The following is a 26544-nucleotide window of genomic DNA, read 5'->3' on the forward strand; positions in this document are numbered from 1 at the left end:
CAGAAGTGGAGTTTTTGGGGGGAAAGATCGCGGCGGACGGCATTCGGCAGATGCCAAGACAGAAGCTATCAGGAACGTGCCCAGGCCACAGAACGTCATGGAGCTGCAGTCGTTCCTGGGACTCCTCAACTCTTTTGGTAACTTCCTACCGGGGTTAATCACCCTCTTAGAGCACCTACATGTGTTATTGCGTAAAGGTGAGAACTGGGTATGGGGAAAAAAAACAGGTAATTGCTTTTGAGAAAGCCAGAAACATTTTATGCTCCAACAAGCTGCTTGTATTGTATAAACCGTGTAAAAGACTGGTGCTAGCATGTGATGCGTCGTCATACGGAGTTGAGTGTGTATTACAACAAGCTAACGTTGTAGTGAAGTTGCAACCTGTCGCCTATGCTTCCAGGAGCTTGTCTAAGGCCGAGAGGGCCTAAAGCATGATTGAGAAAGAGGCATTAGCGTGTGTGTTCGGGGTAAAGAAAATGCATCAGTACCTGTTTGGCCTCAAATTTGAGCTGGAAACCGATCACAAGCCCCTCATATCCCTGTTCGCTGAAAACAAGGGGATAAATACTAATGCCTCAGCCCGCATACAAAGGTGGGCACTCGCACTATCAGTGTATAACTGTACCATCCACCACAGGCAAGGTACCGAGAACTGTGTGGATGCTCTCAGTCGGCCACCATTGCCCACCACGGTGGTGGAAATGGCGCAGCCTGCAAACTTGTTGAGGGTGGCACAGCCCGCAGACTTGTTGATGGTCATCGAAGCGTTTGAAAATGATAAAATCACCCGTCATGTCCTGCCAGATTAGGACTTGGACCAGCCAAGTCCTCTGCTGTCCCAAGTAAAAAACTGTATACTGCATGGCAGCTGGGCCAGCATCCCCGTTGAAATGCAAGAGCTAATCAAGCCATTCCAGCGGCGAAAGGACGAGCTGTCCATTCCGGCAGACTGCCTGTTGTCGGGTAACCGTGTAGTGCAACCCAAAAAGGGCAGGGAGACGTTCATCTCGGATCTCCACAGCACACACCCGGGTATAGTAATGATGAAAGCGATAGCCAGATCCCACTTGTGGTGGCCCAGTATCGACTCTGATTTAGAGTCCTGTGTACGGCAATGCAGCGTATGTGCTCAGTTGAGCAACGCGCCCAGAGAGGCACCACTAAGTTTGTGGTACTGGCCCTCCAGACCATGGTCGAGGATCCATGTCGACTATACGGGCCCGTTTCTCAGTAAAATGTTCCTAGTGGTGGTGGATGCTTTTTCAAAATGGATTGAATGTGAAATAATGTCGGGAAGCACTGCCACCACCACCATTGAAAGCCTGAGGGCCATGTTTGCCACCCACGGCCTGCCTGACATACTGGTCAGTGGCAATGGGCCATGTTTCACCAGTGCCGAATTTAAAGAATTCATGACCCGCAATGGGATCAAACATGTCATCTTGGCCCCGTTTAAACCAGCCTCCAATGGGCAGGCAGAGCGGGCAGTACAAACAATCAAACAGAGCCTTAAACGAGTCACAGAAGGCTCACTCCAAACCCGCCTGTCCCGAGTACTGCTCAGCTACCGCACGAGACCCCACTCACTCACAGGGGTGCCCCCGGCTGAGCTACTCATGAAAAGGACACTTAAAACCAAACTCTCGCTGGTTCACCCCAACCTGCATGATCAGGTAGAGATCAGGCGGCAGCAACAAAATGTAAATGATGGTCGCGCCACTGTGTCACGTGAAATTGATCTGAATGACCCTGTATATGTGCTAAATTATGGACATGGTCCCAAGTGGATCGCGGGCATGGTGATAACTAAAGAAGGGAGTAGGGTCTTTGTAGTCAAACTAGACATTGGACAAATTTGCAGAAAGCACCTGGACCAAACGAGGCTGCGGTTCACAGACTGCCCTGAACAACCCACAGCAGACACCACCTTTTTCGAGCCCACAACACACACCCAAAGGATCAACGACACCACGCCGGACCAGGAAATCGAACCCATCACGCCCAACAGCCCAGCAAGGCCAGGCTCACCCAGCAGCCCTGCAGGGCCAACAACACGCCAGCCCAGCAAGGGCACAGCCAACACACCAGAACAGACATTTGTACTGAGGCGGTCCACCAGGGTAAGAAAGGCTCCCGACTGCCTCACCTTGTAAATAGTTTTCACTTTGACTGCGGCGGGGAGTGATGTTGTGTATCTGTAAAGCATGTACTCCCATGTTCAGCCAGCAGGGACCACATCCGCTGAAATCCCAAGCGATCCCAACATCGCTTGGAAGCACTGTATATAAGCCGGCCCCCAAAGCCTGTTACTCACTTTGGAGTGTCTTAATAAAGACTGAGGTCACTGTTACATTAACCTCCCTGTGTGCAGTCTCATCTGTGTTAGGAACACAATACTATCCTTTTGCATTTCATGTACAAGTACCCCCACGTCCCGCTGCACTGCAGCACTTTGCAATCTTTCTCCATTTAAATAATATCTTGCTCTTTGATTTTTTCTGCCAAAGTGCATGACCTCACACTTTCCAACATTATACTCCATCTGCCAAATTTTTGCCAACTCACTTAGCCTCACTATGTCCTTTTGCAGATTATGTGTGTCCTCCTCACACATTGCTTTTCCTCCCATCTTTGTATTATCAGCAAACTTGGCTACGTTACACTCAATTCCTTCTTCCAAGTCGTTAATATAGATTGTAAATAGTTGGAGTCCTAGCACTGTGTTACTGGTTGCAAATCAGAGAATGAACCATTCATCCTGACTCTCTGTTCTCTGTTATTTAGCCAATCCTCTATCCATGCCAATATATTACCCCCAGCCCCGTGAACGTGTATCTTGTGCAGCAACCTTTTATGTGGCACCTTGTCAAATGACTTCTGGAAGTCCAAATACACCACATCTATTGGTTCCCCTTTATCCACCCTGTTTGTTACATCCTCAAAGAACTCCAGCAAATTTGTCAAACATGACATTTATCAGGAGGGTCAGCACAGTTCCATCCTCAGTTGCAGTAACTAGGGATTCTGACCTCACAGGGATTGATTAGAAAAGGAATCTCATGCATGAGCAGGATCAACTACAAGATTCACTTGACACCATACAAATCATCATCATCATAGGCAGTCCCTCAGAATCGACGAAGACTTGCTTCCATTCCTGAAGTGAGTTCTTTGGTGACTGAACTGTCCAATATGAGAGCCACAGACTCTGTCACAGGTGGGACAGATAGTGGTTGAGGGAAGGGGTGGGTGGGACTAGTTTGCCACACTCTCTTTCTGCTGCCTGCGCTTGATTTCTGCTCTCGACGTTGAGACTCGAGGTGCTCAGCGCCTTCTCTGATGCACTTCCTCCACTTAGGGCAGTCGTGAGCCAGGGACTCCCTGGTGTCAGTGGGGATGTCACACTTTATCAGGGAGGCTTTGAGGGTGTCCTTGTAACAGTGCTGTGCGGTAAGGACAGGCTGGTCGAGGACCTTTGTCTTGCTGATGTTTCGTGTAAGGCCCATGCTTTTGTACGCCTCAGTAAATACGTCGATTATGTCCTGGAGTTCAGCCTCTGTATGTGCGCAGATGCAGGTGTTGTCCGCGTACTGTAGCTTGATGACAGAGGTTGCCGTGATCTTGGACCACCAACTCCAGTGGTACCCTACTCCTGACAAAATGTCTAGAGCACGAACTTGTCATCACCAATACCTTGTTCCACCAGAGGGACAAATACAAGGCATCATGGCAACACCCTCGCTCCAAGCCTTGGCACCTGCTTGACTATATCATCGTCCGAGCCAGGGATCGCAACAATGTGCGCATCACCCGCGCCATGACAGGAGCCGATGACCGCTGGATGGACCATCGCCTAATCCGATCCATCATCGACATCAACATAGCCCCAAAGCTGAGGGGGCAGCAGAAGCAGTGCTGCAAAAAAGTCAATGCCGGAGTACTTAAGGACCCAGCTAAGAGAGCCCTATACAGCCAGCAGCTCACAACTAAGCTGGCGTGCCTTGATGATCCGGAGACGCAGAATACCTACAGTGCTTGGTCTGCCCTCCAGGCCTCCATAACCAGTGCCTGCAAAGAGATGCTCAGTCACTCGACCAGGAAACACCAAGATTGGTTTAATGAGGATGATCAGGAGATCCAAGAGCTAATAGATCGCAAAGGCAGGGCATTTCTGAGCCTGAAGCAACATCCCAACTCGGGAGCAGCAAAGCAACATTATAGGCGACTCAAGGCTGAGGTCCAACAAAAAACTCAGGACCTAAAGAACAGATGGTGGATGGAGAAAGCACAGGAGATACAGCAGCTGGCCGACAACCATGATGTGCGAGGATTCTTCATCGCAGTCAAAGCCACCTACGGGCCAAACACCCAAGGCCCCACCCCACTGCTGGCCAAAAATGGGAAAACACTCATCAAGGACACCGAGGCAGTCAGGGCCCGCTGGAAAGAGCACTTCGAAGATCTCCTCAATCGAGACTCTGCCTTTGACTTGAGTGTTCTCGTCTCCATCCCACAGCATGCTACACCTCAGTGAGACTGCATGAGGTAGAAAAGTCCATAAGACAGCTTGGGCTAGACTTGCCACTTTCTGGCTAAGGCCAAAAAAAATGGGCTTTGTTCCAGCGATGCAGGACCTATCTATCGCCTGTGCTGATCGGCGGCTCAAGGCCCATTTTTTTTGCGATTTTCCACTCGGCCTTAGCCCAGCGATGTCAAATGGGCAATGTCATTTCTTGGCGATCTCCTGATCGCCCAAAGAAAACGGAAGTGAATGAAAAAAAAGCTTTCCTAGCAACGCATTACTGCGCATGTGCAGGTTGATTTTTTTTTCAGGTTAATGCTTCTTCCTGTGTTTTGAGAGGTCAAGGGTCTTCACACATGCTCAGAAGCTCTTGGTGGGTCTGGGAGAGAGAGTGAGAGAGAGAGGAGAAAGGAAGCAGGTCGGAAAGTCTTATCCAAATTACAGATAAATTTAAAGAATGGAGGGAGGTGCAGGAAAGAGAAGGGCCAAACCCTTCAGCGAAGAGGCAAATGAGGCCCTCGTAAAGGCAGTAAGCTCCAGGTGGGAGGATCTGACATGGGGTGGGCAAGATATTGCAGGATTTGGTCCGAAATAGCCGACGTAGTCACATCGGCCTCCAATGAAACGTGCACACTGGACCAGTGCCGCAAACGGTGGAACAGCCTACTGGCAGCTGTGAGAGTAAATTGAAATTAATATTTATGTATTATTTAATGATCTAAATAGTAACTAGAATCTGCAATGTTATTGGGTTACATTTAAACATAACTAAATTTTACGCAACCCAGCATAAAGTTAAATGTAGCGCGAAATATGCAATGTAATGCTAATTTGTAATAGAGCATTTAAATCTGTCAGTCTTAGATGTCTTCAATGTCTTAAAATGCCTGATCCATTTGCTTATGCCATGCAATGTTATCGTATCATTTACAGAAGAAGATTTCAATGAATAATCGGGAGCAACGGAGGACGGGTGGGGGTGCTGCCATGATGCACACACTAAGCCAGTACGAGGAGCTTGCGGTGTCCTTGGTGGGGCCAGAAAGCCGTTCAGTCACATCCCGTGGTGTGGCCGAACCCATCCTTGAGACATGTGAGTAATGAAAAATGTGCTTTGTGCAATGTGTGAATCATGAGTAAATATTGAAAATATCATAGTTACGCATGTAATGTTATGCAATTATAATATAATCTGATATATAATTGTGATGTACTATAGATCTTCGAATGAGGTCATGTTAGGTCATGTTAAACCTTGTGATCACTTGTGCATATGGGGTAATGGAAAGCATGCAATGTTTTCAGTTGGAGAAAAATTGTAATGTAATGATTTGAATTGTTAAACGTTGTTTATCAAATTAAAGGTCAAGTGGTCATCGAGTCGGTGGAATCCACTACCACCACTGAAACTTCGCCGAGATCATAGGAGACTGAGGAGGAAGGGGAGCCACTGCGGACTCCTGCTGCTGTGATATATCAGCAGGAGGAGGAGGAGATTGACGAGACGGAAGAAGAGGAAGAGATTTTTGTGGGGGGGGGGGGAACAACCTGCAGCCATCTCAGTTGAGATGCAAGAAGCACCGGGACCAAGCGGTGTGCAGGTGGCGACACCAAGGCACGTCATATTGCAAACGCCGACCCCACGGAGGTCCGGTCAGCAATCGCCTGCCTTGGAGGGCCAGACAGAGAGCTTGATTTCCCTGTGCAGGGAGACGGTTGTGATTGGTCGCGACCTTATCCAGAGGTTCACGGGATTCTCTGCGAACTGGAGCCAGTTTCCAGCATCCTGGAGCGAGTTCTGCCAGAACTTCTCGAACTGGTCTTCTGAGCAGTCACAGACTGCTCGGGAGACGTTGGAGACAATTCAGCAGCAGACAGCCGCAACCAATGCCCTACGGCATGCGTTGCTGACTGGACACACGCTGCACCCCAAGGTGTCGTATCTGCTCGCAGCGAGACCCCTAGCACGCAAACGAGTACGGAGGACACAGTTCCTCCGGACTCGGAAGTGGAGCCTCAGGCTTCCGCTTCCTCTCCATCACCTCCACCACGGCAGGAAGTCTTGACATCCCACTCTGCACGACGTCTTGGTGACGGTCTGCGTCAACCAAAACGGGCGGGTGGGGTGCGAATACAGGATGGGACTGGATCTGGAGGGAAACGTGGCCGCAGGTAGGGAGGGGGGAGTCCTTCTCTATAGTTCACTTGTTTTAAAATGTTCACTTGTTATTACCAATTTATTATACTCTTGTTATTGTTATTGTTATAAATTGGCCAATTGTATTCAATAGTTAAATAATCACTTACTCACTTGTTATCATTACTTAACTGTTCACTTTCCATTCTTTTTGAAATGGTCATTTGTTATCATGACTGAAATGGTCACTTGTTATCATGACTGAAATGGTCACTTGTTATCATCACTGATATGGTCACTTGTTAGCATGACTGACATGGTCACTTGTTGGCATGACTGAAATGGTCACATATTGTCATGACTGAAATGGTCACTTGTTATCATCACTGATATGGTCACTTGTTAGCATGACTGAGATGGTCACTTGTTGTCATCACTGAAATGGTCACATGTTGTCATGACTGAAATGATCACTTGTTGTCATGACTGAAATGGTCACTTGTTAGCGTGACTGAAATGATCACTTGTTATCATTACTTAAATGGCCACTTGTTCTTTAAAATGTTCAATAATTTTTTCTTCTAACGTTTTGGGGATTTTGAGGGAAGGGTAGGGTGGTGCAGGGGGTCGGGGCTTGGAGGGAGGGTGTTGTTCATTAATTCTTTATTAATAAAAAAAACATTTCTAAAACTTATGTACCTTCTCTCTTATTTACATAAATTTTACAATGTTACAGTTCTTCATGCAGATTTGTTTGTTAATTATGTTTCCCCACGGAATATGATTAAATAACTTCACTACGTAAAAGCTATTTAATACACAATTCCAATATATGAGATCTATTTAGCATAAATAAGGTGATAATACCTATTTATATTCCCTGTCCCAAATTTCTGAGTACAATTTGCATCAATTTTACTCTCTAAATAACTCAGAACAATTCTCCACCCTTCCTCAGAAGCTAAAAATGGCGTCCGTAGTGCCCATTTCCCTCTCTAAGGACCTGAAAAAGCAACTATTTTTGAGCACTCTTTTGGGCCTTGCATTGGTCCAGCGAAGTGCATGCTAAGTGCTGAAACTTGGGATGGGCCTTGTATGGGCAATCATTTGGGTGATCATCCCAGCAATCAAAGTGGAAACTTGAGGGTCTATTTTTCCGGCGATATTTTGGGCCTAGTTTCCAATTTTTGCTCAAAATGGGCGATAGAGGTCCGTTTTCGGCCATAGATGGGCGATGTGAAGTGAAAAGTCTAGCCCCTTAAAAATAACAAGGCTATGGGTGCGGACGGAATCCCTGCTGAAGCATTGAAGAATGGCAGAGAGGCACTGCTGGCACGAATACATGACCTCATTTCTCTCTTCTGGAGGGAGGAGAGCATGCCGGGAGTTCTCAGAGATGCAGTGATCATGACCATCTTTAAAAAAGGGGACAAGTCCGACGGCGGCAACTACAGAGGAATCTCCCTGCTATCAGCCACTTGGAAAGTCGTCGCTAGAATCCTCCTCAACCTTCTTCTTCTTCCCATGGCCAAGGAGCTCCTCCCAGGGTCACAGTGCGGATTTCATTCCCTACGGGGCACAATGGACATGATTTTTGCAGCGTGACAGCTGCAGGAAAAATGCAGGGAACAGCGCTAGCCCTTATGCATGGCCTTCTTCGACCTTACTAAGGCCTTTGACACTATCAGCCGTGAGGGTCTAAGGAGTGTCCTCCTCCGCTTCGGATGCCCCCAAAAGTTTGTCACCATCCTCTGACTGCTTCACGACAACATGCAGGCCATGATCCTTACCAACGGATCCATCACAGACCCAATCCACGTCTGCACCAGGGTCAAACAGGGCTGCCTCATCGCCCCAACCCTCTTCTCAATCTTTCTCGCTGCCATGTTCCACCTCACAGTCAACAAGCTCCCCGCTGGAGTGGAACTAAACTACAGAACCAGTGAGAACCCGCGCCATCTCCAGGTCAGGTTCAAGACCACCCCAACCTTATACAAAAGAGCCTTACGTCTAACTAAGAATTTTGGAGGCATCCACCAGCCATAACTGTGCAGCGATGAACTGCAGCACACTGAGAATTAGATAGCAAGAATGTGCTTCCAATGTTGCAATCTGCGCTCTAGTCAACCATGAAGCATGTGTTAACTCCAGGAATAGCTACAGCAGAGCTCTCTTTGGCACAGGGTTCTTCAAAAGGGCAACTTAGACAGTTACCTCAATGCATCTTGGATGAGCATCGTAATCAGTGTTCTTGGCTGCACTGATGTTCAGAAACTACATCTTGATAGTTAGTATCTACCTCCTGCTCTGTACATCAGTGGCAGGCCAGGGCCATAAAAGGAGCGGTGAGCGGTCCCTGGAACAGTGTGGTGGCATACCACTGCAAGGTACGGCGCGAGCTGGTGCAGAAGAGCAACGGCAGCGAAGAGTGATATCATCAAGGTCCAGTTCGGTGATTGGAGCGTGGGCAGGTACAGCAGGAGCGGCGAGGTCGGGGCGAAGGAGCAGCGATTGTAGAGGGACGTGATCAGGGCCCAGGAGAGGTGTGAGTTCGGGGCCCAGAAGAGGCGAGGGCCCAGGGGCAGCACGGGCCAGCCCACACTGTGATACGTGCGCGCAGTAGGTCCATGCAGCAGAGCTAGTCTCCAGTTGTCTTGGTTAATCTTTGCCACTGGACCAAGATCTAGCTCTGTCAAGCCCATGTGGTGGCTGGTGTGCAACGGCCACCCCATGTTAAAAAAATCCACGCACAGGCATCTTCAGGATGTAGTTCGGGATCTGGAATATTAGGTCCTTCATTGAAACACCTGTGAACTATCCTTTTTTGGTATGGAAGCAAGCCATCCTCGCTTCGATGATGATGATGATGCTCTATCCTTGGCCCTGGATTGGTCTCCTCCTGCTCCATGGTTAGGTTTCTTTCGATAGCAAAGTTATGGAGCATGCATCAGACGATTATACTCTTGGAGACCCTGGGTATATTATATCGTAATGCACCCACTGACCACTGTTCCATGTTTTTGAAGCAAAACAACAGAGTAGGCGGCCATTTGGCCCATAATGCTTATGCCTGTAACAGTGATCTTCAACTGGAGTTACCTACTCTAATTCAATTTCCTTGTCCTTCCCCCAATTATTTTTATATACTTTTTTCAAATACTTATCCAATTCATTTTAAGCGATATCATGGCCTCTGCATAGTCGACACTTGCAGTAAAGCAATCCATATTCTAAAAACACTTGTGAGAAAATATTTCTTCTAAGCTCCCCCTTAGCTGTTTAAGTGTTAATCCTGAGACCATGCCCCTTGTTACCAATTTGCCAACCACTGTCGACAATGTTTCACTATTCACCCTCGCATAACTTTTCATAATTTTGAAAACATCTATTCGAACTCCCCATAACATTCACTGTGTCATGTATCTTACATTATTATATATAACTGTATCCTAACATGCTATACATGACTGTAATAAGATATGACCTGTAACCACCAGCATACCTTACCACCAGGGGTGCACTTGCAAGAGACAGGTATATAAGGACAGGTCTCAGGCAAGTGCAGCATTCCAGAGCTGTGAAATAAAGGTGCAGGTCCATCGTGACCTTGACTTCACTACATGCCTCATGTGAATCTGTACTGAGGGGTCAGGACTTTACAGTGGCGACGGGTTACAGGATTACAGAATCCACAGAACGGCGAACAACGGATCAGATGAAAAGTACAATGCGGGAGACAATTGGGAGGACTTTATAGAAAGGCTCCAGCAAAGCTTTGCAACCAAAGACTGGTTAGGCAACGATAAGGCAGACAAGAGAAGAGCCCATCTCTTGACCAGCTGTGGCTCGAAAACATACGCTTTAATGAAGGATCTGTTGGCACGCGAGAAACCAGCAAGCAAGTCGTTTGAAGAATTGAGCACACTGGTAAGAGACCACCTGAAGCCAGTGAGCAGCCTATATATGGCCAGGCACAGGTTCTACAACTATAGACGCTGTGTGTACCAGAGCATACCCGACTTCGTGGCAGAACTTCGAAGGTTGGCTAGTTTATGTGAGTTCTCCGATGAACTGAGGAGAGAAATGCTGAGAGACTTTTTCATTGAAGGAATAGGCCATGCAGGCATATTCTGAAAGCTCATAGAGACCAAGAACCTGACCTTAGAGGCAGCAGCACTGGTTGCACAGACATTCTTGGGAGGGGAAGAAGAAAAACGAGGTTGATTTACAATGCAGGTACGACAACTAACAAAATATCAGAAGAAGAAGTTCACAGCATTAAACAAGCTGCTACCCCGACACACAGACAAAACCGGGAGAACAGGCTCTCAACAGCAGGCAGAGGCCATCAAGGGCCACAGAAACAGCCGTTCACACCTGTTCACATCCGTTCACATCAACCCACAATGCAAGCAATCAACTACAAACTGAGAGAAGCTCAAGAGAGATCAGCCAGACGCAGCTCATTCTTTGGGAACTCTTTGAACAATGGAACAGGTCTGTGCTGGAGATGTGGGGGTGGGCACTCGTCAAGGGGATGTCGATTTCAGCAGGCTGTTTGCAGAAATTGTGAATATACAGGGCATTTGGCCTGCATGTGCAAAAAAACGGCAGCTCGGCTGGTATACGAATCAGATGGGTCGGAAAGCGGACCAGAAGATGGTAGGGACAGTACCCGGGACACCGGTGTACAGCGGGTCAACACGATAAATGGCCGCTGCTCCTACAACAGGACGCCTCCTATAATGATGAGGGCCCTACTCAACGGGATATCTGTCAACATGGAGCTGGATACGGGAGCGAGTCAATCTCTCATGGGCGCTCAACAATTTGAACAACTGTGGCCGCATAAAAGAGACAGACCAAAACTCACAAGGGTCGACACCACACTAAGGACCTTTTTCAAAGAAATCGTACCAGTCCTCGGCAGCGCCATGCTCTCTGTCACACACAAAGGGACAGTGAACCGACTTCCCCTGTGGATTGACCCCGGAGACCCCCCAGCACTGCTGGGGAGAAGCTGGCTGGCAAAACTAAACTGGAAATGGGATGATGTCCATGCCATGTCATTAGAAGAACGGACCTCCTGCTCAACAGTTATAAAGCGATTTGAACATCTCTTTCAGCCAGGTGTGGGCACTTTCAAAGGGGCCAAAGTCAAAATCTACATCACACAGGATGCTAGACCGGTCCATCACAAGGCCAGAGCTGTACCCTATGTGATGAGGGAAAAGATTGAACATGAACTAGACAGGCTTCTGTGGGAAGGCATCATATCACCTGTGGAATTTAGCGACTGGGCAAGTCCCATCGTCCCAGTCATGAAGACTGATGGATCTGTACGAATCAGTGGGGACTACAAATCTACCATAAATAGATTCTCCCTACAGGACCAGTACCCGCTGCCCAGAGCAGAGGACTTATTTGCCACATTGGCTGGAGGTAAACTTTTCTCAAAATTAGACCTCACATATGACGCAAGAATTGACCGAGGAATCCAAGCTACTCACCACCATCAACACACATCAAAGCCTTTTCATGTACAATCGATGCCCATTCGGCATCAGATCGGCAGCTGCCATATTCCAGCGCAACATGGAAAGTCTGCTCAAGTCCATCCCGGGGACGGTTGTATTTCAAGACGACATACTTATCACGGGCAGGGACACCGACTCCCATCTCCGTAATTTGGAGGAAGTACTAAAGCGGTTGGATCGAGTCGGCCTACGAGTCAAGAAATCCAAGTGCCTGTTTCTCGCACCCGAGGTTGAATTTTTGGGCAGAAGGATTGCCGCTGATGGAATCCGCCCAACCGAGTCCAAAACAGAAGCAATTCGCCTGGCACCCAGGCCCCGGAATGTCTCAGAACTGCGCGCCTTTCTCGGGCTACTCAATTACTTCGGGAACTTTATGCAGAACTTAAGCATGCTGCTGGAGCCTCTCCGTGCTACTCAGGAAGGGGTGCGATTGGTTTTGGGGGGACGCCCAGGAACGCGCCTTCAATAAGGCACTCAACCTTCTGTGTTGCAAAAGTGTTTTTGACTTTCTTTGACTCAGGTAAAAAGCTAGTTCTCACATGCGATGCGTCAGCGTATGGGGTCGGGTGCATTTTGCAACATGTTAATAGTGCGGGAAAATTACAACCCATAGCTTATGTCTACAAGTAAATTTCGCGGAGTGCGGATACGGAATGGTAGAGAAGGAGGCGCTCGCATGTGTGTATGGTGTCAAAAAGATGCACCAATACCTTTTCGGGCCCAAGTTCACGTTAGAAACCGATCACAAGCCCCTCACGTCCCTCCTATCCGAGAGCAAGGCAATAAACGGCAACGCCTCAGCGCGAATTCAACGGTGGGAACTCATGCTGGCGTCCTACGACTATACCATAAGGCACAGACCAGGCACAGATAACTGTGCCGACGCGCTCAGCAGGCTGCCCCTGGCAACCACGGAAGGATCTGACGAACAGGACTGTGAGATAGTCATAGCAATCAATGCCTTTGAGTCCACAGGTTCGCCCATGACGGCTCGCCAAATCAGAGCTTGGACGGCCAGCGACCCCACGTTATCCTGAGTAAAAAGATGTGTCCTAACCGGTGACTGGGCAGAGGCTCGCGATACCTGCCCCGAGGAATTAAAACCCTTTCACAGGCACATGCATGAGCTATCACTACAAGCAGACTGCCTGATGTGGGGCTCCACCGCGAGCACCCGGGGATCGTTCTCATGAAGGCCATAGCCAGATCCCACGTCCGGTGGCCTGGTATTGACGCGGACTTGGAGCTCTGCGTCCGAAGGTGCACCATTTGTGCCCAACTCAGCAATGCCCGCAGGGAGGCTCCACTGAGCCCCTGGCCCTGGCCTACCAAACTGTGGTCGTGAGTGCACGTAGACTATGCGGGCCCATTCATGGGCAAAATGTTCCTCGTAGTTGTAGATGCATTTTCAAAGTGGATCGAATGCACCATTTTAAACTCGAGCACAATCTCCACCACTGTGGAGAGCCTCGCAACCATGTTTGCAACGCACGGAATCCCTGACATATTGGTCAGTGACAATGGTCCGTGCTTCACCAACGCAGAATTCCAAGACTTTATAATTGACCACGGCATAAATCACGTCAAGACGGCACCGTTCAAGCCGGACTCCCAACGGCCAGGCGGAGAGAGCAGTGCAAATCATTAAACAAGGCATGCTTAAAATCCAAGGTCCCACGCTGCAGGGTCATCTGTCGCGACTGCTGCTGGCATACTGATCTCGTCCGCACTCACTGACTGGGATCCTCCCCACGCAACTGTTGATGAAAAGGACTTTAAAAACAAGGCTCTCATTAATCCTCCCAGACATGCACGAAATCGTTGAGGCAAAGCGTCGTATGCTGACTGAGTACCTTGACAGAAATTTGAGGGGGAGATGGAATGAGATAGGGGATAAAGTGTTTGTACTAAACTATGGCAGAGGTCTCAAATGGTTTACAAGGACAGTAACGGGCAAGGAAGGAAACAGGCTACTGGTAGTACAAATGGACAGTGGCAAAACCTGCCGGAGGCATGTAGACCAAGTCAAAAGCAGATTTACCAACAACACTGCGGAACCAGAGGCAGACTACAATGTGGAACTCGCACCACACCTGGTGGACAGACAGAGGAAACAACCTCAGGAAAGGGCAATCCCAACAGACAGCCCAGGCGAGTCAACAACAATCACACTAATTGAAACAGACAGCCCAGGCGAGATACCAGCAACCACACCCAAAGAAAAACAGACACCAAGGCAAACAACTGAACCACAACTCAGACGCTCCACGCGAGAGCGTAGACCACCTGAGACACTGAACCTAAAAAGACAATAAGACCTTGGGGGAGGGTGATGTCATGTATCTTACATTATTATATATAACTGTATCCTAACATGCTACACATGACTGTAATAAGATATGACCTGTAACCACCAGCATACCTTACCACCAGTGGTGCACTTGCAAGAGACAGGTATATAAGGACAGGTCTCAGGCAAGTGCAGCATTCCAGAGCTGTGAAATAAAGGTGCAGGTCCACAGTGACCTTGACTTCACTACATGCCTCGTGTGAATCTGTACTGAGGGGACAGGACTTTACACACTGTCTCAGTGACAAAAGCCCCAATTGTTCAAGCTCTGAGTGAGCATGGGGCCAGTTGCAGAGTTTTGAACTACCAGTGAGTTAGCAAGATCATTATTGTCCTCAAGTCTTTGTTGCTCATTCCTGTCGGGCACTGCAAGATCAGCTAACATGTTTCTCACACATGCATTAAACAGATGGCTGCATGGCCAACACTTTCATTTCTTTGTCCACTTAATAACATTATACGTCTGTCCATTTTTACTGCACTGGTGCATTTCCCAAAGTGTTGAGGATCATTGATCACCCAATTTGAAGCCCATCCATCACTAATTCTCATTAGTGACCTTGTTTGTGTTACAATTGTTTGATATATGAAGACCTTGGAATACGTGAGTATTAGGCTGTCAATGATAAATTGCACTTAAAGGGGCAGACTTTTCATTGATGTGTGCTTCTGCTTTCACCCCGGAGGGGTGGCAATGGCGGTGGTGAGCTCTTCTGGGCAGTCGGTCGGTCAGCTTCCAGCGCCCTGCGGAGGTTTTCAGGGCCGGCTCTGCAGGGTCGCAGAGCAGTACCGCCCGGAAGAGCTGTGCCAGTGTGCAACGCCCCTGGTTGCGACACCGGCTCGCTTTTTGACTCCCGCCTGACCTATACGCTCTGCAGCATGCCCTGCTGGGACTGCCTGTGAAAACGGGCAGTCCAACCTATACCAGCTTCAGTGAGGTAAGTAATGTCCACCTCAGGTAAATGTGATGGTTTTTTCTTTTATTTTTTTGCGATTTATGTTGTGGTGGCATTGATTATGTACTGGGGATGTTTTTGGTGTTGTTTTTTCAAGTTTTCTTCTTCCTAGGCCTCTCTCAGAGTGCTCCCGGGCCAGCTGTTTAGCTTGGGATTTTCACATGCTCAGCTGGTCTAATGCCCGAAGAGAGGTGTACAATGTCCCCCTTAGCGCTCCGCCCCACACTCGGGGCCCAACTGCCCAATTTGCTGACTCAGGCACAAAATGTTAAAGAGTGCAATTTACTGCCCCGCCCCCATTACCACCCCGAAATCAGCCAATCCGAACATCCAGCCCTAAGTGTTTTCCCGTTGAGCTATGGCTATGCATGAGATGCAATGAAAGAGTTGTCAGGTTGTGTGAAGACTAGGTGGTGATGAGCAGCAAATGTGGAACAGGGTGATAGACAACATTTTGTCCCTGGTATACTGAAGGGTGTGATGGAATTATTGAGAGTGGTGGGGAGGGGATGAAAGGAATTGTCAGGTATTGTTGAGAGAGATTGAGAGATGAAGAGCTGTACTCATATGAGCTCATTAAACCTCTTCCTACACTGAACCTAGTCCTGGAGGTGATGCTGGCGGTACTGACCCTGTCAGCCACCTCTGTTCAGAACTGCTTCATGGTAGCCATGGGGGCGCTCTTGCGGCTGCTGAGTAAAAATACCTCCCACATTGCCCTGACTTCATCCACTGCGGCCTCCATTGAGGCATTAAAGATGTAAGGGGGAAACCTTCTACTCATCTCAATAGCCAGGATAGCCTCCATTGTTCTTCCATTAAAAATCCAAATAGGGGAGGCAACCTAGCTTTAAGAGGTACATCTGTTTAAATAGACCTGTGGTGTTACACTGGAAATTGCGTGTGGTAGATAGGCGAGCTGTCCGATTCCCAACATGATCGGGAGGGAACCCATCAGTCAACTGGAAATAATTGCCTGGGCCTCAGGCCGACGACATCAGTTGCCCCCACCTGCCCAATTTTCAGCCCAAGTTAAAATTGGGGCTGGACATGTGCTGTGCAAGCAGGTTACAGCTAACCCACTGACATGGTGATGGGACCACGTCATTGGACCTTTAATCTCAAACCTCAGTATATTAAATTGATTTGAGATTAGAAAAGAAATTCCCACTGAATAGTAGATATTTGGAACAGACTCCATCAGATGCACTTAATGTTGCATCAAATGAACTCCTTTAAATGGCACTGTCCCAATGACAGCCCTTATATTGTTTGAGGAGGGAGAAGATTATTTTCACCACAATGTCATGCACTTTGATGCTATTTACATCATTCTGCTGTGTATATATGAAAAGAAACAAACAATAAGATCTGCCAACCCCTCTTTCAGGAGAACAGTTACCCTTTCAAAACAAACCTGACGAATGTTTGGTTGGAATGTGAGTCACGGTTATAAGGATTAATTATAGACTCAGGTGATAAACTATTATAAGGAGCATTATTGTTCCCATTCTGCTGGGGCATGCAAAGTGCCCTCTGTAGAATGTAACCAATCTGAATCAAGTAAATGGTGTTCTTAGTTAATTTTCATTCAACACCTTCTAGGGTCAGGAAAAGGTTCATAGCATTTAATCAAATTGGAATTTTTACTATCGGTTAAGTTATTTGGGTACGACCTTGGCAATGAATAATGAACACAACCTGTTGGTGGCTTTATGAGGCAAATAGCACTTTACTATTCCATACTTTCTAATGTGCCTATAGAAGCACAGATTTTACTTTCTCGTGGTAAATGTCTCGCTTCAGCCAACAAAAAATACGTCTCAAAAATGATATATTCCAGTGAGGAGGAAAGGGTGTAAGAGAAAAGATAGACATCCGTGACTAACTAAAGAAATAAAGGACGGTATCCAACTAAAAACAAGGGCATACAAAGTGGCCAAAACTAGTGGGAGGACAGAAGACTGGGAAGCTTTTAAAAGCCAGCATAGAACGACTAAAAAAATGATTAAGAAAGGGAAGATAGACTATGAAAGTAAACTAGCACAACATATAAAAATAGATAGCAAGAGTTTCTATAGATATATAAAAAGGAAAAGAGTGGCTAAAGTAAATGTTGGTTCCTTCGAGGACGAGACCGGGGAATTAGTAATGGGGAACATGGAGATGGCAGAAACTCTGAACAAATATTTTGTATCAGTCTTTACAGTAAAGGATACTAACAATATTCCAACAGTGGATAGTGAAGAGGTTATAGGGGGGGGGGGGGGGAGGAACTTAAGACAGTCAAAATCACTAAGGAGGTGGTACTCAGTAAGATAATGGGACTAAAGGCAGATAAATCCCCTGGACCTGATGGCTTGCATCCTAGGGTCTTAAGAGAAGTAGCGGCAGGGATTGTGGATGCATTGGTTGTAATTTATCAAAATTCCCTGGATTCTGGGGAGGTCCCAGCAGATTGGAAAACTGCAAATGCAACACCCCAATTTTAAAAAGGAGACAGACAAAAAGCAGGAAACTATAGACTAGTTAGCCTGACATCTGTGGTTGGGAAAATGTTGGTGTCCATTATTAAAGAAGCAGTAACAGGACATCTAGAAAAGCATAATTCGGTCAGGCAGAGTCAGCATGGATTTATGAAGGGGAAACCTTGTTTGACAAATTTGTTGGAATTCTTCGAAGATGTAACGAACAGGGTGGATAAAGGGGAACCAGTGGATGTGGTGTATTTGGACTTCCAGAAGGCTTATGACAAGGTGCCACATAAAAGGTTACTGCACAAGATAAAAGTTCACGGGGTTGGGGGTAATATATTAGCATGGATAGAGGAATGGCTAACGAACAGAAAACAGAGAGTTGGGATAAATGGTTCATTCTCGGGTTGACAACCAGTAACTAGTGGGGTGCCGCAGGGATCAGTGCTGTGACCCCAACTATTTACAATCTATAGTAATGACTTGGAAGAAGGGACTGAGTGTAACTTAGCCAAGTTTGCTGACGATACAAAGATGGGAGGAAAAGTAATGTGTGAGGAGGACACAAAAAATCTGCAGAAGGACATAGATGGGCTAAGTGAGTGGGCAAAAATTTGGCAGATGGAGTATAATGTTGGAAAGTATGAGGTCATGCACTTTGGCAGAAAAAATTCAAAGAGCAAGTTATTATTTAAATGGAGAAAGATTGCAAAGTTGCGCAGTACCTGGGGTACTTGTGCATGAAGCGCAGAAGGATAGTATGCAGGTACAGCAAGTGATCAGGAAGGCCAATAGTATTTGGCCTTTATTGCAAAGGGGATGGAATATAAAAGCAGGGAAGTCTTGCTACAGCTATACCTGGTGAGGCCACACCTGGAATACTGCGTGCTGTTTTGTTATCCATATTTACGAAAGGATATACTTGCTTTGGAGGCAGTTCAGAGAAGGTTCACTAGGTTGATTCCGGGGATGAGGCGTTTGACTTATGAGGAAAGGTTGAGTAGGTTGGGCTTCTACTCATTGGAATTCAGTAGAATGAGAGATGATGTTATCGAAACGTATAAGATTATGAGTGGGCTTGACAAGGTGGATGCAGAGAGGATGTTTCCACTGATAGGGGAGACTAAAACTAGAGGGCATGATCTTAGAATAAAGGGCCGCCCATTTAAAACAGAGATGAGGAGAAATTTCTTCTCTCAGAGAGTTGTAAATCTGTGGAATTCGTTGCCTCAGAGAGCTGTGGAAGCTGGGACATTGAATAAATTGAAGACAAAAATAGACAGTTTCTTAAACGATAAGGGGATAAGGGATTATGGGGAGCGGGCGGGGAAGTGGAGCTGAGTCCATGATCAGATCAGCCATATTCTTATTGAATGGCGGAGCAGGCTTGAGAGGCCGTATGGCCTACACCTGTTCCTATTTTTCTATGTTTCTATTTCTTATGTTCTTATGTTATGCCACATGATGGTGAGTCGGACAGAGGTAGTATTTTATACATTATTTCAGTAAGGCCACAACTCCTTAGAACAGAACAAAAAAGGAGAATTCACATTCTAAAACCCAAATAAAACCTTTGCTTGGAAACAGATAGAAAAACAAATCGGGATTTTAACCTCTGGCTGGGCACTGGGAAATGTGGCAGACGTATCCACCTGGGAACAGCAGCAGGCAGACTTGGCCGATTATAATGACCAGGCATCATTAGCTTGAGACTGGCTAACTTTCTGACTAATACGGCCAGAGAAGTCGGTGGGAAGCAGCTGGTCGGCCATTAAAATCGGGCAACAGAAGGCCGTTGCCGGGGACTCAGGGGAACGATCCCCGGCACAAGGCAAGTGTTCCAAGAGGGAAACGTTTGTGGAAAGTGGTGCAGGAAGCCCAGGGTAGGGAAGGCCTAGAGTGCCAGAGGAGCACTTACCTTGCTGGGCCTCTTCTGGCGCTGACTGCTGGTGTCATCAGGTTTGGTCTGCCAGGGAATCCACCACTGCTCGCCTGCTCAGGCCTCAGGTTAAAATGGCAATTCAGGCTCTATTGATGTAATAGAAGCCAGATTTTAAATTGCACACTGCAGTTTGGGGCAGGTGTCCTTGCCGACTGCAATTTAAAATTGCAGTCGGTCAGATCGGGGCAGGAAAGGAGTGGCTATGTCCCCCACTCCAGTTTAACTGCCCTCCCTGCTGGATTTCCACAAATAATTGTCCACTGCAGGACTGTCAGTTCCTATTTATTTCCAAAGGCTGTATCTTCTTTTCTGAAAAAATATAGCTTCTTTCTGTATTTCCCAAAGTAAAGAAAAATCTCTGTTCATTTCAAAGGGTTTTTGCAGATGTGTTGCTGTTTCCTCAAACTCTCAAACGGTTGGACCTTGGCAGTTTTCCATAACATGCAAATGAATAGGCCGCACTGTGGAAGAAAGCAATTTGAGCTGATTGAAACACCCAGCTACCACCTTATGCTTTAATCATCATGTTGCCTTCTCAACTCAACCATGCGCTATAGTCTCAATCAGTGCTCTAAAATAGTTATTTTTCAAAATTAAAATTATGAGTTTTACTAAAATTTACATGCATTCTTAGGTCATGCTACAACACAGAATAACAGAATAGATGCTATGCAATAATTGAAGATACATAAATTGAGGGTCCCATAAAGTTATACAGTTCTTCACACTTGGCTGGATCATCAATAGATGGGAGCGCATTTAATGATAAAACACTAAGGGCTGGATTTTCGGCTGATTTGCGCCCCATTTAGCGCCTCGGTGGGGCGCAAAACTGATTTTTTTTGGGTGAAAACGAGGCGCACAACATTTTGCGCCCAGGCGGAACTTTCACCAATGGGTTTGCGGCGGCGCTAAAACTTACCGCTGCTGATTTGACCGTTGGGATGACGTAAAGCATTGTGCATCGCTGCACTAGCACCCCAGGCGGAACTTTCGGACATATCGCCCGATTTAGCGTCTGCCTGAGAACTAACCCAGAAAAACCAGATGGACCCAGGGTGCACCAGGTGCTAATGGCACCATGTTGAAATCGGAGGAGAAAGTCAGAGTTGTCAGTGATTGAAAGGATTTGGAGACAAACATTCCGTTACTGCATACTTTTGATTGTGGAGTTTATGTGAGTTTCTAGTTTGTTTTATAAAGGACATTTAAGATCATTAAAAAAATATGGGGGCAGGCTAGGTCGGGAGCCAGTAATCCTGGCTGCAATATTCATACGGCTTCAAGCTGGAAGAAGGCTTATTGTTGATCATTTGCAACGTAATTGAAGAGGCCACAGGGGAGGCCTCGAGGAGATTTCACCACTGCAAAAGCCTTACATCGGCAGCTCATAATTGAACACTTTGCTTGAAGAGTGAACGGCATGTTTGACCATTGCCTGCCCACTCTACCCCACCATGTTGACTATTCCCCCTCGTATTCTGCAAATGAGGCACGGCACAGGAATGGTTAAGGTGAACAAAAAATGTATTAAACATTGTAACATTGTAAACTTTGTAAACTTTATTGTGAGACTTCAATTAAATTAATTTAAATTAAATAAGCTGCATCCAGCTGAGAGATCATTCAACAACATTAACAACATTGCAAGACTTACCCTCAGTATCCGAGCGGGGGTCAGCGCCCCCAGTGGCAGTTGTCCAACCAATGACGCCGATGAGGCCTGCCACTCTGTCCTTGATGTCCGTGAGTGGCAGGGTCTGAGATGGGCTGCCGCCTGTCCGCGCCTGTTCGCGGCGGTTATGAGACTTCTTTGCCTGCAAAGATAAAAATGGGAATGGTTACAAGAGGATTCAATGGCTCTTATGGCACAGATAGCCACCAAAGCACTTATACCATACTGTGTGAATGTAATAAAGTCCTCTGTTTAATGGTCTTAGAAGTTTCACATGGTTCATCAGGAGGACATTGAAGTGGGGAGCAATCTTATGAGAGCTCAGAAAGCAATCTTAATAATGTGTAAAGATCATTCATGGCAAATAGGGTTCCGAACTAAGACTACCTATGTGTCATGCATTTTAGGAGGCAACCCACAGAGTGCTGAGAGGCACCAACAGCATGAGAACAAATAGTGTGTCAGATTATCCTTGAAGTAATGAAGGAGTGCATGAATTAAAATTGTACTCACTCTGACCACCCTTATCAGATCATTAAATTTCTTTCTGCACTGTGCGCCTGTTCTCACCACAGTGTCTGAGGCACAGACCTCCTCAGCGATTTGCCTCCAGATCCTTTAAATATAGATGGCAGTGGTCTAGATTCACCCCGAAGATGCAACTCCTACCATCTTCTTTCCATAACCCCCACTAAAGCTTCATTAGCCTCGTGGCTGAATCACCTGGCACGCTGTCTGGAATCGTCGTCCTCCATCATCAAAATCCAAATGTAAAATGGCTGATTGAGCCCCAGTTGTACTGCGCATGCGCGTGGCAACCTGCATTGGCATTTGCGACTGGAGAGCAGACCAGAAGCGCAGGAAGAAAAATAAATAAATATTTGCACATGCGCAGAACAGCTGCTTTTTCAGTGGTGGAACTTTCGGCAATGCCGGAGTTAACGCTAACACTTCTCATGAACTTTCATTCAGTGAAATTGTGAGCTCTGGCGCTAACACTAACTTTTGACTCCACCGCGAATTGCGCCCAGAAACAGGTGAAAACGCAAAAAGCCGAAAATCAAGCCCTAAGAGGCAAGTGTAGCCGTACTAAATTTGCTCAATAGAATTTAAAAATAAAATATAAAAATCAATCCTACACACCTTTCCTTTTCCTTCAGTCCTTGCTGTGTTGAGCTCACCATACTATCTCCTACTCTTGCTCCAATACTTCTTCATCAAATTTGTCATCTCTCCCACTATATTCAGCTATGGTCTTTCCTGCAATAATCACATTGGTCCTTTACCAAGATTTCTGAGCAGTAGATAATGATCAAGTGGAGCAAGAAAGCAGAGATTTGGAAAGAGAGGGGTAAACCCACTGATGTTACAGGATGACAAGCTGCTTTCTTTCTCAGCTAAATCCTCGGCCCATGTTAGTGATTGGTATTTTTCAGCAACACCATCAATATTGTTGCAGTAGTAAACTCAACAGGAGTTCATTAGTTACTGTCTAATGTACTTCAGAACAGATTTGCAATATCATTACAAGCTAATACTAAGCATAAGTTGAAAAATGAGTCTTACTTTAGCAGTTTTCCTTTGCTTGAATTACTACATGAGGTCACCACAGTTCATTGCTAGACTAGCGAGGTGTTTATTGAGGGATGGTAAGGTTCACTGGATTATTAATACCCTGTATGACACACAAGTCATCATCTGATTGGTCAGCTGAGCATAATTCAAGTATATCAGAAATCATTTTATTTAGATCTTTGCAGTCTGCTTTAATTTTAATAGTAGATTTTTAATTTAGGTTGGTTATTAAGTGGATAAAAACATTTGAAGATATTTTTTCACTTTTAATATGTTTTATATGATAATATATTCTTTCTCATGGTAAGCACTTCTAAGTAATGGTTTTATGCATGTTCAGTTCATTCTAAAATATCAAATTAATTATAAATCCCCCAAAGGATAAGTTGAATAATCCCATTGGAGCCATTTGAGAAATAGAAAAAAGATGTACAAAAGTGAAAATAGTGTAGATCCAGAGGACTGGGATAGATATAAAGAACAGCAAAGGAAAAAAAATAAGATAGTAAGAGCTGTAAAAAGGAATATGAAAAGAAACTTGCAAGATATGTCAATATTAACACAAGTTTTTACAATTATATTCGAAGAAAAAGAGTAGTCAAGGTTAATGTGGGCCCTTTAAAAACCGATGCGGATAATGGAAATAAGGAAATGGCAGACTTGTTGAATAATTACTTTGCGTCAGTCTTCAAAGTAGAGGAAGAGAATAATATACCTGACCTTCCAGGGAAACTAACAATGGAACTCATTAAAGTTAACATAAGCAAGAAAGCAGTTTTAGAAAAAATAATGGCACTAAAGACTAAGAAATCCCCAAGACTTGATGGGATTCCATCCCAGGGCTTTCAAGGAAGTAGGTGAAGAAATTGCAGGTGCTTTAGCCATAATCTTCCAAAGCTCCCTCGATTCAGGGGAATTGACCCTTTAACTTGGAAAATTGCAAATGTAACTCCATTATTTAAGAAAGGTGAGAGAGAGAGAAACCAGGAAATTATAGACCTGTTAGTCTAACATCTGTTGTGGGGAAGTTATTGGAATCCATAATTAAATACAGAGTGACTGAGTACTTAGCGAAATTTGAGCTGATTAGAGAGAGCCAACATGGATCTCTGTAAAGGGTAGGTCATGTCCAACGAACCTAATTGAATATTTTGAGGTAGTAACTAAAGTAGTAGACTATGGATGTAGTTTATATGGGCTTCCAGAAGGCATTTGACAAAAAAGACTGTCAGCTAAAATTAAAGCTCACAGGGCTAGACTTTCCATTATTGTGCAGATCACCCTAAAATGGGTGTTATTTCCAGCATTGGTGGTAAATATGGGTTTTGAGATTGCCGGATTATCGGCCATTTTCAAAACCACAACTTTCCATTTTATAAAATGGCTGTTACCGCGAACGATCGGAAATGGGTGTCAGCGTTAAAATGTTTTGACCTTCTGTCGTAAAGTGTTGGCGTCCACAGCAGCGGTATGGCAATGGTTGTTTCCCACATTTCCCGCGTTTCAGGAGATCAGGGGTCATCGATACATGCGCAGAAGAGGAAAGAGAAAGAGAGAGAGAGAGCAGAGAGGAACTGAAAGCGTGTGTGGGTGTGTTGTGTGCTTGTTTGGCTGTTTTGGGAGGCAGGAGGGAGATTTACCAGCAGCAAAAGGCCTACTGAGCACAAATAACATTGTTGCCACTGAGTTTCTGTCAAAACAATAATATTTAAAATGGAAGGGATGGAGGAGGTGACCCAGTATGCTGTGGAGACTGATACTGGTGAAAGCAGTTAGGTGGGAGAGGAACAATTGGGAGGATGCAAAATAAGCGAGGAGATTCTCCGACGAGGCAAATGCCTCCCTCCTACAGGAGGTGGAGTCACGTTGGGGTCAATTGACCCAGGGTGGGCATAGGAAGCCCACCCCAAAGGTCTACCAGAGGATATAGGCCGAGATAGCCGAGGTGGTCTCGTCGGCGACCAACGAGGTGCGTGAGGGCAGCCAGTGCCGCAAGCGCTGGAATGACCTTGTCGGATCCGCCCGAGTCTTACATTTATTTACATGTACTTATATATTTATATAATTTGATTTGTAAGTGTAATGATTGATTAAAATCAGGTGTGATGTCTTGCACTTATACCGGGAATGTTTTACTCGAAGTCTGCTTTTACGTCTTTAGGTAAAGAATGATAATTATCAAATAATGATGATTACATCTGTAGGTTATATGTTGTATGTGTGACAGTACCTAGCAATGATCTCATGCAATGATCTCATGGCATGACGTGCTGATGTTACCTTTTACAGAAGAAGCTTTCGAGGAATAGGGCCAAGCAGAGGCGAACGGGTGGTAGGCCACCGGTCATCATCGAGCTCACCGACATCGAGGAGCGGGTGCTGGCACTATTGGGGAGCCACCTCCGGTCGGCCATGCATGCAGCTGTAGAACCTGATGAGATGCCACGTGAGTAAAGTATACACCATTGCGTGATGTAAAGTCAATAGATGCTACATCCATTCATATCCACCAATAATATATGCTATATGATTGATAAAAATGTTCTCTAAATAATGATGGCCGCATGAGAATCATTGCAATGCAGAATTTGGCCATGGTCATGAAATGTGATGTCTGTGATGATTTTGATAGTGGTGGTACTTTTGTCATGCCTATGCTGTGTGTAGCATTGGAATCACCTTGTGACCCTACCACCCCTTCTCCTCTAATAACCTCATTTATGTTTTGTAGCTCAGCTAGCATCGCGGCCCCATGCAACACCAATGAGTCCAGAACCTGGGGGTGCGGGGCCGGACTCACCAGACGATCGTGCATCTGGTGCTGAGGAGCCCCGATTCGCGCCGATGGATCTACTGGGTGCCTTCTCCACGGATGAGAGTGCAGACTTCGAGGAGCCTGCATCGCCAAGCTCCATAATGCAGTCGATACACATGACATATAGTGTTCCTGCGGCCTTCCTTCCTCCTGCATGGAGGTACCGGGCCCAAGCACCTTGTTGCAGGGCACCCGAGTGTCTCCAGGATAGCGCCAAAAACATGGAGGGTGGTTTGACGCAGCAGATCTGCTCCATGAGCAACAGATCTGAGTAGCAACATGGTACACTTGATCAGGAGGATTGTTGACATAGGTCAGCAGATCCTACAGACAATGGGGGGCATAATCCCAAAAAATGGCCAGCATGTTCGCCATCATAAGTGAGTATGTGCCATGGATGGCGGAGGCCCTGGAGGTGATAGCCAGGAACACTGATGCCAGAGAGCTCCCAGTGGTCCCGGAGCACGGCACTGGACCCCAAAGTGCTGCACCCCCATTGCCAACGACACATGAGAGCCAGGAGGAAGATCTTGCTTCTGGCTCAGAGCATGTTCCCACCTC

General features: G+C 46.3%; 1 long non-coding RNA gene across 1 annotated transcript; it reads left to right on the forward strand.

The window, feature by feature from the left end:
• Nucleotides 1–5463: 5463 nt before the first annotated feature.
• On the forward strand, nt 5464–26007 carry LOC139272620 (uncharacterized). Its single transcript, XR_011594915.1, has 3 exons — nt 5464–5615; nt 25458–25614; nt 25900–26007. It is a non-coding gene; the product is annotated as an uncharacterized lncRNA (long non-coding RNA).
• The last annotated feature ends 537 nt before the right edge of the window (nt 26008–26544 follow it).

Source organism: Pristiophorus japonicus, chromosome 9 (genome assembly GCF_044704955.1).
Source record: "Pristiophorus japonicus isolate sPriJap1 chromosome 9, sPriJap1.hap1, whole genome shotgun sequence".
Lineage (NCBI taxonomy): Eukaryota > Metazoa > Chordata > Chondrichthyes > Pristiophoridae > Pristiophorus > Pristiophorus japonicus.